The following is a 13,393-nucleotide window of genomic DNA, read 5'->3' on the forward strand; positions in this document are numbered from 1 at the left end:
ATTACACAGTCCATGTTTGACACCTTTTGAGATAATGCTAGTTTCCTGTTCTAAGTACTGTATATGCTTATATACTATATCTAAATAAGAACGACCATTTTTTAACCAAGTTGGGTGGCTTTCCACAGTTGCCTTCCAGCTCTAGGTGACAGGATTCAAACTCACTGTCTGTGTCAAGGCTGAATGTTCTCCATATTTCTGTAACGTGACTCTAAATAAACTCCATATCAGTGAATGAGGGTGGGTCTGTCCTGCATGCTGTTCTAAGCTGGGTCCTACCTCACATCTGGCCGAGGATAGACTCTGATCTACCATGACCATAGAGTTCAATTGTTGTGGATGAATGTGGAAACATTTCTGTGAGTGATTGTGATTACATCTATTGTGTGGTTATTAGCCAATTAATCCATCCATCCATCCATTACCGAACCTATGTAATCCTTGTGGAAGGAGTATAGGAGCCCACTGCCGGATTATCCAATAGGCACATGTAGCATATGCTATGGGCCCCGCAATTTCGGGGGCCCCCAAATGGTGGACCCAATATTTAATGAAAAAGTGTAGCATTGAAAAACTGGTCTTTAAAAATATTATCTTTACGTTTTTAAACTGTAAATTTCTTACACAACAAAACTTTAGGGGCCCAACACATAAAATTCACATAAATATTATAAGATTCTTATTACAATCGAGAGTAAAATAATTATTTAGTCCGGTTTGAACTGTTCAGAATCTAAACTTCAGATGATGCAGACCAAAAGGGCCCCCAAATTTGAAATGTGCTACGGGCCCCCAAAGCTCTTAATCCGGCCCTGTAGGAACCAAGTCACCCCTTTTAATTTATAGCAACAAGTAACAAAACAGGTGCTTGTGGGTACAAAAACAGAACATAAATTCCCTCTCAAGCTCTCAAAGTAAATAGATCTTGTGAATAAGCAGCAATCCATCCTATAGATTCATCCAGGCCATCATTTAGGAGCATCAGGATTTTATAGCTGTCTGGGTGGGGTTAGTTGCCCTCAAGGGGTATCATCTTGTTGCTGAAGAAGAGAAAAAAAAACAACACTGTTAGAGGTAGCTGCCCCTCTCAACCCAGTAGGGTGTTGCATACCTTGGATGACCTCTGAAGGTGTCCCTCAGACATGTATGCGTGTCATCCAGTTTGGAGTGACGATCCCAGAGTCTCTTCTGTTGGCATCAATCAAGGTAGTAACCAGCTCTAGACAGACTGTCTGGCCAAGTATAATATGCCTTTATTTTTAGTAAGTAGCCTTGGACCTTGAAGTATAATTCATCCTTATTTATATTTTAATGCTGTATTTAATGTATTGTTGGAGTAAACCAGAACATATCAAATCATGGCATTCTTAAACTCGCTTATTCTAGTTTAGGGTCATGGAAAGCTGGAGCCGATCCTGGCAACACTGGCTGCAAGGCAAACCAGCAGTCCAGATCCAGCGCCAGGCCATCAGAGGCAAAACAAAATAACTTTATATAATTAAAAATATGGCTTGATTATTGATTGAAATGAATGATTTTTCAAGTTGAACTGATTAAATTGTTTGCTTTTCCAAAATAAAAGACTTCTCTATAGAATAGGATCCTTAAGTACTATTACTTTCCCTGATGAAGTGCATTACAAGTGAACAGTGCTACCTCTTGGGAATTCAAATGTAAATATAAAGTTCTACCTCAATCAAACAATGACACTGCCCAGATGGAACTGCATGAGACACTCAACTGCCACCAGAGTGATAACCTACAGTGGTGTGAAAAACTATTTGCCCCCTTCCTGATTTCTTATTCTTTTGCATGTTTGTCACACAAAATGTTTCTGATCATCAAACACATTTAACCATTAGTCAAATATAACACAAGTAAACACAAAATGCAGTTTTTAAATGATGGTTTTTATTATTTAGGGAGAAAAAAAATCCAAACCTACATGGCCCTGTGTGAAAAAGTAATTGCCCCCTTGTTAAAAAATAACCTAACTGTGGTGTATCACACCTGAGTTCAATTTCCATAGCCACCCCCAGGCCTGATTACTGCCACACCTGTTTCAATCAAGAAATCACTTAAATAGGAGCTGCCTGACACAGAGAAGTAGACCAAAAGCACCTCAAAAGCTAGACATCATGCCAAGATCCAAAAAAATTCAGGAACAAATGAGAACAGAAGTAATTGAGATCTATCAGTCTGGTAAAGGTTATAAAGCCATTTCTAAAGCTTTGGGACTCCAGCGAACCACAGTGAGAGCCATTATCCACAAATGGCAAAAACATGGAACAGTGGTGAACCTTCCCAGGAGTGGCCGGCCGACCAAAATTACCCCAAGAGCGCAGAGACGACTCATCCGAGAGGTCACAAAAGACCCCAGGACAACGTCTAAAGAACTGCAGGCCTCACTTGCCTCAATTAAGGTCAGTGTTCACGACTCCACCATAAGAAAGAGACTGGGCAAAAACGGCCTGCATGGCAGATTTCCAAGACGCAAACCACTGTTAAGCAAAAAGAACATTAGGGCTCGTCTCAATTTTGCTAAGAAACATCTCAATGATTGCCAAGACTTTTGGGAAAATACCTTGTGGACTGATGAGACAAAAGTTGAACTTTTTGGAAGGCAAATGTCCCGTTACATCTGGCGTAAAAGGAACACAGCATTTCAGAAAAAGAACATCATACCAACAGTAAAATATGGTGGTGGTAGTGTGCTGGTCTGGGGTTGTTTTGCTGCTTCAGGACCTGGAAGGCTTGCTGTGATAGATGGAACCATGAATTCTACTGTGTACCAAAAAATCCTGAAGGAGAATGTCCGGCCATCTGTTCGTCAACTCAAGCTGAAGCGATCTTGGGTGCTGCAACAGGACAATGACCCAAAACACACCAGCAAATCCACCTCTGAATGGCTGAAGAAAAACAAAATGAAGACTTTGGAGTGGCCTAGTCAAAGTCCTGACCTGAATCCAATTGAGATGCTATGGCATGACCTTAAAAAGGCGGTTCATGCTAGAAAACCCTCAAATAAAGCTTAATTACAACAATTTTGCAAAGATGAGTGGGCCAAAATTCCTCCAGAGCACTGTAAAAGACTTATTGCAAGTTATCGCAAATGCTTGATTGCAGTTATTGCTGCTAAGGGTGGCCCAACCAGTTATTAGGTTCAGGGGGCAATTACTTTTTCACACAGGGCCATGTAGGTTTGGATTTTTTTTTCTCCCTAAATAATAAAAACCACCATTTACAAACTGCATTTTGTGTTTACCTGTGTTATATTTGACTAATGGTTAAATGTGTTTGATGATCAGAAACATTTTGTGTGACAAACATGCAAAAGAATAAGAAATCAGGAAGGGGGCAAATAGTTTTTCACACCACTGTAGATGTTGCCCTCATTTTGGCTGGTGATTTCAACAAGGCTAGTCTCAAAAAGGCATTGCTGAACTTTTATCAGCACAACACACATTCTACCAGAGAGGATGGGACACTGGCTCACTGCCATACTACATATAAAGATGGCTGTAAAGCACAGTTGCTTCCTCCTTTGGGCAAATCTGACCATGCTGTCATGTTTGTTATGTGCAGGCACAAACAGAAACTGAAACAGGAAGGTCCAGTCACACATCAGGTCACACATTAGACAGACCAATCAGAGAACATTCTCCAGGATGCACTGAGTGACGCAGACTGGGAAATGTTCAGATGCAGCTCTGATGGCGACATCAACATATTTATTGGATATCTTGTAGAAAAAAATCGTACCAAAAGTTGTCATCAAGAGTTGCCCAAAACAGAAATCATTGGTGAATAAAACTATTTGTGATGCATTAAATGCATGCACTGTTGCATAAAACTCAGGGCATCACTTGGTATAGATGTCCTGAATGTTAGGGAGTGCACATCCAGTGATGCGTTCAATTGACCACACCACTCTCAGCAGAGCCTTGTGGTCCTGCTCTGTGCTGTTCTCAAACCAGTAAGAAATACTTCCCGTCAGGCTTTCCGTTATTGACGTGTAGAAGTTGTACTTTAGTAATTGTGAGGGCTGCTTGAAATCCCTGAGGCATCTGAGGTGGTAAAGACATTGTCATGCCTTCTTCACCAAGGTGTTGATATGCTTGGATCAGGGCTGATTCTCTGTGATGTGGACAATGAGGTATGTGAAACCTTTCATTCTCTCCTCCTCAGGGCTGTTAATAGTGCCTCTGCTGTTTTCTCCCAAAGTCCACAATCAGCTCCTTTGTCTTGATAACACTCAGGAATAGACTGTTGTCCTTACACCAGTGTGACCCCCTCTACACTTCATTCAGGTAAGCCTGCTCATTGTTGTTAGATACCAGGCATACCACAGCTATGTCATCAAAAAAATTGATAATGATCCCGGACCTTAGATTGATCAACACTGAATTGAGCTGCTCTAACCCTCTAAATACCCTCCACCAACCAATTTCCAGGCCACAAAAATTTGTAGAATTTAAAAATGACTTAGGGTTTACCCACCTGGTTGTTTACAAGCCACCCACCCAAATTTGAAAAATCTGGCTTTGTCACTGTTTTAGAGGGACCACTGCAAAGGACTCAGAACACAGCCCTGTGGAGCCCCTGGGTTTAGAATAAAGGATGATGAAGTGCAGCTACCTGGGGTCTGTCTGTCACATTGAAGTGCTCAGATGAAGGGTCCCTGAGCTTCAAGATGAGTTTAGAGAGGTTTATTGTGTTAAATGTTCAACTATTAACTAAAAATAGCATTCACACATAATTCCCTCTCTTGTTGTCCAGGTGGGTCAGTCCTATATGAAGGATCAAGGTTCCTGCATCATTCATGGATCTTCTGGAGCACGTGTGAACCATAATGGATGGGGTTCTATTGGAGGAGAAGAACATCTATAATTTTTGATTAGTCTCTCAAAATACTTTATTGCTCTAGGTGTTAGTGCAGAGAGATTATGTTCATTCAGAAAGGCAAAGAAAACTATCCATAATACCAGCCATCCCAACAAAAGCCTCTTCTTTGTGCTGAGGTCAGGAAAACATTACCACTGCCTGAAGACCAGTTCAGAGAGACTAAGGAGGAGCTTTTTCTATAGTCCATCCACATCTGGAATCAGGAAAGTGTCAAAACTTACATGATTCCCTGTTGTTAACACTCTTACATTGTTATTTATTTATTTATTTTTTATCACCTATTTTGTAATTCTATTATAATATGTACTATTGCACTATTGACAAAATGATTTTTATAAATATTTACAAATTCAGGTACTGTATTAGAGTTATTGTCCTTTTATATTTTCTTAAATGCAGTCTTGAAGTATAGCAACTAAGCATTTCACAACATATTGTACTGTATGTAAAATTTGCATGTGATAAATAAAATTTGACTTTTTTGACTGAAAGAAGGTGGTTTTACTTTTTCTTTATGCACAGACACATCAGGTGAACATTACAAATTGTATTTTTAACGGCTGTTATGAAGCCTTGGACATGTTAGCATTGACAAGCTTTGTGTGTCACCTGTCTCTTATGAAAAACCCTTGTAAGTATGTGTAAAACAAGTGAATAATGTGTAGGGGACACTGTCTTCTCAGTATTTTAGGACCTCAATGGTAGTCCGCTGAAGTGTGAATGTTTCTTGAGAGTAACTGCAATACTGACTTGTTAATGATATGATTCAGCAGCTATTGTGCAGTGCATAAAAATTTTATTTTAATAATATTGTCTGGAAGATTGCCATATTTTTACATTGAAATCTCAAAGAGAAATACATATTATTTGTATTATTCAACAACTAGAAAGCTGCAAGTTTCTTTTCATCAGGATTTCATTTATGTGTAATTTTGCTGTTTTGGACTGTTTATTTACTCTTGTCCTTTGGCACCATTTTGGATTTTTCTTTTGTTGCACATGCCACCATCCACATCGAGAGGAGTCAGATGAGGTGGCTTGGGCATCTGATCAGGATCGGGCACATCTAACCGGGAGGTGGCCCAGGGGAAGACCCAGGACACGCTGGAGGGACTATGTCTCTGGCCTGGGAACGCCTTGGGATTCCCCCGGAAGAGCTAGAAGTGGCCGGGGAGAGGGAAGTCTGGGCATCTCTGCTCAAGCTGCTGCCCCTGCGACCCGACCTCGGATAAGCGGAAGAGAATGGATGGATGGATGGATGAATGGATGGATGGATGGATGGATGGATGGATGGATGGATGGATGTACATGCCACCATGTTCCTGGTAGAAACAATGTTCCAATGCCATTCACCTGGTTTCTGGAGTTGTGATGGATGGTATCATTACTTGATCCTTTAAAAGCTAACGATTTGTTTACCCATGCATCTACATAATGGATTCATTCCTTGTCTTTCAGCCTTACATTTAGTGTCAGTGGAAGTGAAAAGGCACTTCCTTGAAGACATTAGTGTTAGGACCTTTTTTGCTTTTCTCCTTGTTAACCCTGATTCTGGTTTAATGGTTTTGGCTATGTTCAAACATCCTCTGACCACTTCTGGTATTTGCCTGTTTTTTGACTTTGCTCCTGCCTATCTGTTTAAGCATTTTACTTTTAAAAGTTGTTAGTTCCTGCTTCTGCCTTTTGGAAGTCTTTGCCATCATAACCATTACGGTTTGTAGACAATGAACTGGTGCACTGAAAAAAAACAGAGTCCTTGAAAAATGACCATGAGATGGAAGCAACAAACAGAAGCAGGCAGATTCAATGTCTAGGTACAAGCAAGACTAAGAAACACCACAGAAGCCATCAAAACTCATCATCAAAGCCAATCTTCTTCTTCTTGTTTCGGCTACTCCCGTTAGGGGTTGCCACAGCGGATCATATCTTCCATATCTTTCTGTCCTCTGCATCTTGTTCTGTTACACCCACCACCTGCATGTCCTCTCTCACCACATCCATAAACCTCCTCTTAGGCCTTCCTCTTTTCCTCTTCCCTGGCAGCTCTATCCTTAGCATCCTTCTCTCAATATACTCAGCATCTCCCCTCTGCACATGTCCAAACCAGCACAATCTCACCTCTCTGACTTTGTCTCCCAACCATCCAACTTGAGCTGACCCTCTAATGTACTAATTTCTAATCCTGTCCATCCTCGTCACACCCAGTGCAAATCTTAACATCTTTAACTCTGCCACCTCCAGCTCTGTCTCCTGCTTTGTGGTCAGTGCCACTGTTTCCAACCCATATAACATAGCTGGTCTTACTATCGTCCTGTAGACCTTCCCTTTCACTCTTGCTGATAACCGTCTGTCACAAATTACTCCTGACACTCTTCTCCACCCATTCCACCCTGCCTGCACACTCTTTTTCTCTTCTCTTCCACAATCCCCATTACCCTGTACTGTTGATCCCAAGTATTTAAACTCATCCACCTTCGCCAACTCTACTCCCTACATCCTCACCATTCCACTGACCTCCCTCTCATTTACACACATGTATTCTGTCTTTTTCCTACTGACCTTCATTCCTCTCCTCTCTAGAGCATATCTCCACCTCTCCTGTGTCTCCTCAACCTGCTTCCTACTATCACTGCAGATCACAATGTCATCAGCAAACATCATAGTCCATGGGGACTCCTGTCTAATCTCATCTGTTAACCTATCCATTACCATTGCAAATAAGAAAGGGCTCAGAGCCGATCCCTGATGTAATCCCACCTCCAACTTGAATGCATCCGTCACTCCTACCGCAGACCTCACCACTGTCACACTTCCCTCGTACAAATCCTGTACAACTCTTACGTACTTATCTGCCACTCCTGACTTCTTCGTACAATACCACAACTCCTCTCGAGGCACCCTGTCATATGCTTTTTCCAGGTCCACAAAGACACAATGTAACTCCTTCTGGCTTTCTGTATACTTCTCCATCAACATCCTCAGAGCAAACATTGTATCTGTGGTGCTCTTTCTTGGCATGAAACCATACTGTTGCTCACTAATCATCACCTCACTTCTTAACCTAGGTTCCACTGCTCTTTCCCATAACTTCATGCTGTGGCTCATCAATTGTATCCCCCTGTAGTTACTACAGTTCTGCACATCCCCCTTATTCTTAAATATCATCACTAGTACACTTCTTCTCCACTCCTCAGGCACCCTCTCACTTTCCAAGATTCCACTAAACAATCTGGTTAAAAACTCCACTGCCATTTCTCCTAAACACCTCCATGCTTTCACAGGTATGTTCTCTGGACCAACGGTCCTTCCATTTTTCATCCTCTTCATAGCTATTCTTACTTCCTCCTTGCTAATCCATTGCACTTCCTGATTCACTATCTCCACATCATCCAACCTCTTCTCTCTCTCATTCTCTTCATTCATAAGCCTCTCAAAGTACTCTTTTCATCTGCTCAACACACCCTCCTTGTTTGTGAGTACATTTCCATCTTTATCCTTTATTACCTTAACTTGCTACACATCTTTCCCAGCTCGGTCCCTCTGTCTAGCCAATCGGTTCAGGTCCTTTTCTCCATCCTTAGCGTCCAACCTTTCATACAACTCATCATACGCCTTTTCTTTAGCCTTCGCCACCTCTCTCTTCACCTTGTGCCTTATCTCCTTGTACTCGTGTCTACTTTCTGCATCTCTCTGACTATCCCACTTTTTCTTTGCCATCCTCTTCCTTTGTATACTCTCCTGTACTTCCCCATTCCACCACCAGGTTTCTTTTTCCTCCTTCCTCTGTTCAGATGTCATGCTAAGCACCCTTCTTGCTGTCACCCTTACTACTTCTGCAGTAGTTTCCCAACTCCCTGGTAACTCTTCACTACCACCCAGTGCCTGTCTCACCTCCTCCCTAAACTCAACCTTGCAGTCTTCCTTTTTCAACTTCCACCATTTGATCCTTGGCTCCACCTTCACTCTCTTCCTCTTCTTGATCTCCAATGTCAACCTATAGACCACCATCCTATGCTGCTTAACTACACTTTCCCCTGCCACTACCTTCAGATTGACTCTTTTACATAGGATGTAATCAACGTGTTTGTATTTTCCTCCACTCTTGTATGTAACCCTATGTTCCTTCCTCCCTCTTCTTAAAATACGTATTCACCACAGCCATGTCCATCCTTTTGGTAAAATCCACTATCACCTGACCTTCTTCATTTCTCTCCTTACACCATACCTAGCCATCACCACCTCATCAAAGCCAATATACTAAGCCAAAAAGTCATGGTTGAAAATTAATACTGCAAAGTCATCACACTAGCTTACCATAATTGGCCCAAAAACATGCTAAACTTCTTATTTTGTTTAAAGAAAATGATATAATGCTTAGATGCCAGAAGCTGTGATCTTTTACAGGTGTGACTAGATGACAGGATGCATCATGTGATTTCCATAAACAATAAGGCCATGCAAAGTGCGACACAAAATAGTGGTGACCAAACCAAAATGTCGAAGATGTCAAAAACTCTGATTAATTACAGTAATAGTTAGTCTTTACTTAATTAAATTTGAACACTATTGTGGGGGTCCCCCCTAGCAAATTGACCTATCACGTGACCTACTTACAACCCACCATGACCCACTACCAATAAAAACAATACCAACTCACGACCCACCAAGGGGGTTTTCCATTGTAAGATGAAGATGATCACTGGGATGGCAGCCCACCGTTACCCACTTCCTGACTCACTGCGACCCCCTACCAATATAAACAATAGGAACGTGTATCACTGCTGTCAGCAGCTCCAAACACCGGGGGTTGAGAAACACTGCCATATACTATTTAAGATCTAACTGTTTAAATATTAGAGTGGCACAGTGGTTAGTGCTGTTAACAGTCCTGCCAGAGTAGAAAAAGGTTAAAAAAAAAGATTTTATTGTAAAATGCCAGATCAGAAACTGTGTCACAAAGCCTACTGGCTTTTTTAAAACCAAACTTCTCTGGTCACTAATAAGCTGGCAAAAGAGGGATCAGGGGATGAATAAAACTTTAAATGTTATAACGTCAATACCAGAATATCAAGAAAAACAGGCACCAAAACCAAAATGCTAAGCAGATTCTTAAACTGGAAATCACAAGAACAAGTCAAATGTACAGAAAATTACCTGTCACCAATTTTAGATATCAATGGGCATGCAGCGCTGGCATTTAAAATCACATGATATAACTTCTGAAGTGGGTGTGGCCTAGCAACTGGGACCTGTGTCCTAGCAACAGCTATTCTAAATGTTGATGCCATAGCAATAACAACTATTACCATATATCAAGGTACAATAACTTATAAAAATAAGAACACATTGAAACAATATTTATACAGAACAGGAAAAAATGTACTGTATTTCTGAAAAATAACATTAATACATCAGAATTTCAGTCCAGTCACTCTGTGTGGAGTTTGCACATTCTCACTTGCAATGACAAGACAAGTGAGTTGTAATGACAGTTGGGGTCTCAGCCGGAAATAAAAACATTGCTTAGTTGATTTTGATAAGAAAAAGCAATGAAAAAGAACTAACATTATGGCTCAGGGCCAACAGGGAGAGAACTTAGTCTGCCCAGAGTTGACATCCTTAAGCAGTAGTACTGCTCTTCTCAGCAGCTGGTTCATTCTGAATGTCTGCTTCCTTCAAGTGGTGGTGTCTTCTTTTATATTGTGGGACTAGAAGAGGTGGATCTTTAGAGATTTGCAGGAAATGACATAACATCTCTTTAGAGGCATTGTCCTTCACTCTACGAGCAGAACTGGAAATTGAATGCCAAACTCTGCATTCCCCCCATTCTTCTCCAATATGTTCGCCCCAACAAGACCTCATACAGCACTCAACATGTTAGACGACCCATATCCAAGTAGGGTTTTCCAGGAGGCCTCCATGTCCTAAAGACACATTAAGTTAACTGGAGACTCCAAAATGGGCAACTTATTGTTATAGACACTGTGTTGTGTCTAGGGATTATTGTGAGTGTGTTTGAAGCAGAGGATGAGAAAAACTGGATTAGATGCAGTCAAAGGCGGACAAAAGCCAAAGATTGAGAAGTTCAAACAAAACCAAACAAACAAGAATCAAAGGGCTGAGCACTAAATACATGAATCAAAGAAGAAGCAAAGCTGAGAATCATGGAACAATCCTACTACTAGGCCTACTTGGAATAATCTACTTGGTAAAATCTAACTACCCTCTTCAAATGTTGTTTGCCCACTGTGGCCAGATTTATATCATCTCCTTAACAAGCTGACTGTTGCAGTAATGTGACCTAAGAAAACAAGACGATAACCAAAAGTTAACTTTATCAGTTTTTATTTTAATTTAAAAACAAACAACAGGAATCAATTCCTGGTGCATCCAAACCCTAAGCAAAGCAAATTCATATGAACAAACAGGAGTATTATGAGACTTATTGGTTAATGTGTTCTCTAGTGGACTGACACATCATCCAAAGTTGGTTCCATTCTTTTCTTCGGTTCTATATACTGTACTAGATATTGCTGCCCTAAAATGTTAGTGAGTTTAATAAATAGAGAGATAGGTTGTAGGGTCATCATAGATTTGTAAGGTTATTATTGACATATGTATAGAGTGTAGTAAAATTCTTACTTGCATGTGCTAATCAACATGTGATGTGTCACCACCTCTGGAGCCATGATATCAAAGAGATCTAACAGACCGACACCAGCTTGCTGGTCCACAACGTCTGTCATAAGAGCAGAGGCATAAATAAGATGGCATCTGATTGTCCTTGGCTGTCTCTTGCCACACAGTTTAATTTGTTCTTTGATCTAAAGGAAATGGATGCCTGGTGTTGACAAGTGAGCTTGACTCCACAGCAAACTGGACCTCATCCTGAGATCCAAGGGGTGTTTTACTAAAACATTACCCTGCAAGCTGTCAAAAGTATGGTGGTTGCACATCATGTGGGACCTTTCGGAACCTGAACTGGATGATCATTGCCCACACAGACATATCAGAAGAGATAGAGGGTTTGAGTTTGAGGATGACAGAAGAGCTCTGGGCGTTGTTCTGATTTTTGGGCTCCTGGCTGCCTGGACCAGCTGGGGTTTCACTTACTCTTACAACAGTGAAAGGTTAGGGTTAACTGCGCTGTGAAAAGTTTCCATTTCTAAGAAGAAGGGGGGTGGTTCAGATTTTGAAGGCACTCGAATCTCACCCTGTCATCACACTTACAGACAGAGTGCATTAAAATAAATGAAATAAGCCTTTTTACTCCACACGGGCTAATAGGTTTAGAAGAAGAGAAATGATCCTGTTCAACAGAAGGAAATTAAAACTGGAGGCTCCAAGTGTATGAAGGCGCAGATTGCTGTCCTATCATAAAACACTGCTGGCTGGGCTGAGGCACATGGTCTGGACCAGAATCTAGGCACAGGGTGGCATTACTGCCAAGCACACAGGAGAACGTAATGTGAGATGGCAGCTCCTGAACGAGTCAAGCACGGTCAGCGTTTGCAGCCGGGCGGACGTCCCTTCCTGTTTCAAAGCGTTCTGACAATATCTGAAGCAGACGTCGTGTCATAATTCTTTTCTGCCTCTGGCAATGGCTGCTACAGCGGCAAGTTTGATCCTGATGAACAAGCTCGGAGTGCGCCAGCTGAGCTAATAGCAGGAGCGCTCTGGACATGCTTTTAATAATTCATTCGTTGCCTGAAAAATGGAAAAGTTTTTTAATCGGGTTAGTGAGCTGTTATGGCATGTTAGCGATGCCAGGGTTCAAGAGGGAAGATGTTGATGGGCTTTTTCATGGGTGAGATGGCTTGGTGGGTTCAATCAATGGTGAAGCAATTGAAAAGGGCTGCATGGTCCATGCCAAACCACTCTGTGAAATGTACAGCACGAGGTGCAAGTGGAGCAGCATGATGGTTGTTCCTCATGGATCCAGCATCCTGGGTTTGTATTCTGTGCCCAGTCTTTGTTCTCCCTGTGGCTGCCAAGGTTTCCCTTCATGCACTCTGGGTTTCCTCCCACGTCCCCAAAGATGTGTGCATCACATTATTTGGTGACACCATATTGTCTTTTGTGAGTGTGAGTGAATCCTGCAATAGATTAGCACCCTGTCCAGGCAGTTTCCTGACTTGCGTGTAGTGGTGTTGAGGCAGGTTACAGCCATCCAATGACCCCTGAGGTGTAGCTATAAATTTGGCATAATTTGGTGGTGAGTGGCTCTGAAGTCACATTTAGGCATCAAAGTCACTGACCTTTTGAGGAGGAGGTAACATGAATGGTTGCTTGATCAGCCGAACATTTGAACCTCCAGCTGTTTTTAGTCTGTTTCAGAAGCTAAACCACATACAACATATGCAATTTATATAAAGGCACAGAGGATCAGTTTATTTATTAAAGGACAAGCATATATTCTTCTAAAATATAGCAAATATGGCCTGTAGGCGTGACACAAGCCCCAAAACCCCCCACACAACTAAACCAC

Source organism: Erpetoichthys calabaricus, chromosome 11 (assembly GCF_900747795.2).
Source record: "Erpetoichthys calabaricus chromosome 11, fErpCal1.3, whole genome shotgun sequence".
Lineage (NCBI taxonomy): Eukaryota > Metazoa > Chordata > Cladistia > Polypteriformes > Polypteridae > Erpetoichthys > Erpetoichthys calabaricus.